This window comes from Triticum dicoccoides, chromosome 3A (assembly GCF_002162155.2).
Source record: "Triticum dicoccoides isolate Atlit2015 ecotype Zavitan chromosome 3A, WEW_v2.0, whole genome shotgun sequence".
Lineage (NCBI taxonomy): Eukaryota > Viridiplantae > Streptophyta > Magnoliopsida > Poales > Poaceae > Triticum > Triticum dicoccoides.
The window spans coordinates 425,779,322-425,782,815 of record NC_041384.1 but is presented as its reverse complement, the minus strand read 5'-3'; positions in this window follow the sequence as shown (position 1 = coordinate 425,782,815).

Below are 3,494 nucleotides of genomic sequence, written 5' to 3'. Positions count from 1 at the left end.
GCGGCGCGAGGCGGCGGCTAACGCGGGAGGCGGGGCGCGCGCGCGAGCTCGGGCAGGGCCTGCCCTGGGCCCGGACGGGCCGGCGATGTGGGGTGCGCGGTGGACGAGTGGGGAGGCGACACGTTGCGGTGGCGGGATCTGTCCGGCGGCGGGCGGACACGTTCGGCAGCGCGGAGGGGAGAGGGAGCTAGGGTTAGGGTTGAATGGATCCGGGATTTTTGGTGGATGTGCCTTTTTATACATAGGGGAAGCTTGGAGGCTCCAAATTGAGCACGGTTTTCGGCAACGCAATCATGATCGAATGACCGAGATGATGGAGGGGGTTTAGGTGGGTTTTGGGCCACTTTGGAGAGGTGTTGGGCTGCAACACACACGAGGCCTTTATGGTCCCTCGGTTAACCGTTGGAGTATCAAACGAAGTCCAAATGGTACGAAACTTGACAGGCGGTCTACCGGTAGTAAACCAAGGCCGCTTGGCAAGTCTTGGTCCAATCCGAGAATGTTTAACACCCGCACACGACAAGAGGTAAAAGGGGACACCAGATGACATAGGAGCGCCTGAATACAAAATAGACAACGGGAAAAATGCTCGGATGATTGAGAAGAACACATATGCAAATGTGATGCACATGATGACATGATATGAGATGCAAGACAAAGACAAAAGCAACACGACGACAAAACCCAACAATGAGGAAATATCATAACTCAGTGCCGGAAATGACAAGAGTTGGAATACAAATATGGCAAGTTACATATGGGGCGTTACAACACTCCACCACTACGAAAGGATCTCGTCCCGAGATCTAGGACTGGAAAAACTCCGGATATTCAGAACGGAGGAGGTCCTCGCTTTCCCAGGTGGCTTCACGGTTGGAATGATGTGACCACTTCACTTTCAAGAATTTTATAGACTTGTTGCGAGTCTTGCGCTCAGTTTCTTCAAGAATAGCAACGGGTTGCTCATGATAAGATCGGTCTTCTTGGAGATCAATCTCTTCAAAGTTGATGGTGCTGTCAGGAGTCTTGAAACACTTGCAAAGCTGAGATACATGAAACACGTCGTGCACATTTGCAAAGTTGGTTGGAAGCTCAAGTTGATAGGCGAGATCGCCTCTTTTTCCAATGATCTTGAAAGGACCCACGTATCTAGGGGCAAGCTTCCCTTTGATACTGAAGCGATGAGTACCTTTCATTAGAGAGACGCGGAGGTAGACATGGTCTCCGATCTCGAAAGCCAAGTCACGATGCTTGCTATCATAGTAACTCTTCTGGTGCGATTGCGTGGCTTTGAGATTTTCACGAATGACTTTGCACATTTCTTTAGCCTCTGTGATCAAGTCATTGCCAAGAAGTTGGCGTTCACCAGTCTCTGACCAGTTAAGAGGAGTACGACACTTCCTACGATAGAGAATCTCGAATGGGGCCTTGCCCGAACTCGCTTGGAAGCTGTTGTTGTAGGAGAACTCGGCATATGGAAGACAATCTTCCCACTTCATACCGAAAGAAATGACACAAGTCCTGAGCATATCTTCAAGAATTTGATTTACTCGCTTGACTTGGCCACTAGTTTGAGGATGAAAGGCTATGCTGAAGCGAATGTTGGTGCCCATGGCCTTCTGAAAAGAATCCTAGAACTTAGAAGTGAAAATGCTTCCATGATCTGAAGATATCAACTGCAGAATGCCGTGCAGAGAGACAATCCTGGAGGTATATAGCTCTGCCAACTGAGCTACTGTGATAGATTCTTTGATAGGAAGAAAATGAGCCACTTTAGTGAGCTTGTCGATGACAACAAAGATAGCATCATTGGACTTGGGAAATCCAGTCATGAAGTCCATCTCAATATGATCAAACTTCCATTCTGGAATAGCAAGAGATTGGAGGAGACTAGCTGGCCGTTGGTGTTCTACTTTCACTCTTCTGCAGACATCACATTCATTCACGAAGTGAGCTATCTCGCGCTTCATTCGAGTCCACCAATATGACTGCTTGAGGTCATGGTACATCTTTGTACTTCTAGGGTGAATAGAGAGGAGTGAATTGTGAGCCTCGTTCATAATGACTTTACGAAGGTCACCTTTACGAACAACAATGCGATCCTCGAAGAATAGAGTATCCTTGTCATCAAGGCGATAGCACTTGTACTTGGGTTGACTCTTGGCAATCCCAATCTTCACCTTCTTCACCATAGCATCAAGAAGTTGAGCCTCATGAATCTGATCTTCCAAAGTAGGAGAGACTTGGAGGTTGGAAAGGAATCCTTGAGGAACAACTTGGAGATTAAGTTTGCGGAAAGCTTCACAAAGCTCTAGTTGGTAGGGCTTGATGATCAAACTGTTGCAGTAAGCCTTCCTGCTCAATGCATCAGCAATTACATTGGCCTTGCCTGGAGTATATTCGATACTCAGATTATACTCTTGAATCATTTCGACCCAACGAGTCTGCCTGAGGTTGAGCTTGGGCTGAGTGAAGATGTACTTGAGACTCTTATGATCAGTGAAGATGTCCACTTTCCTTCCCAACAAGAGATGTCTCCATGTTAAAAGAGCATGGACAACTGCCGCCAACTCGAGGTCATGAGTGGGGTAGTTCTTTTCGTTGGGCTTCAACTGGCGAGAGGTACAGGCCACAACTTTTTCTCTTGCATCAACACTGCACCGAGACCTTGAAAGGAAGCATCACAGAAAACCTCGAATGGTTTGGATTCATCAGGAGGAGTCAGAACTAGAGCTGTGACTAACTTCTCTTTGAGGGTGTTGAAAGCTACATCACATTCAGGCGACCAGAAGTATGCTTCTAGAGAAGGTTGGAAAGAGGCTTCGCGATCTTAGAGAAGTTCTCAACAAACCTTCGACAATAGCTTGCGAGCCCAAGGAAGTTGTGGAGTTGCTTCACATTTTGAGGCGGTTCCCAATTCACAATTGTAGACACCTTCTCAGGATTAACAGCTATACCCTTGGCGGAGATGATATGCCCAAGGTAGAGAACCTCATCGAGCCAAAACTCGGACTTTGAGAACTTCGCATAGAACTGATGTTCTCTGAGTTTATCCAGCACCAATCTCAAGTGCTTGGCATGATCCTCTTTGTTCTTGGAAAAGACCAGAATGTCATCGAGATAGACCAAGACGAAGTCATTTATGTAGGGGATGAAAATGAAGTTCATCATGTGAGAGAATGTTGGAGGAGCATTGACAAGGTCGAAAGCCATGACAGTGTATTCATATGAACCATAGCTTGTTCTGAATGTTGTCTTGGGGATATCTTCACGAATGCAAATCTGATGATAGCCCATACGAAGGTCAAGCTTGGAGAATACTTGAGCACCTTTGAGTTGTTCGAAAAGCTCATTGATGTTGGGAAGTTGGTACTTGTTCTTTATGGTCTTCTTGTTGAATGGACGATAGTCGACACAAAGTCGGCCCGTTCCATCCTTCTTCTTGAAAAAAAGAACACCACAACCCCATGGAGAAGAACTTGGTCAGATGAGAC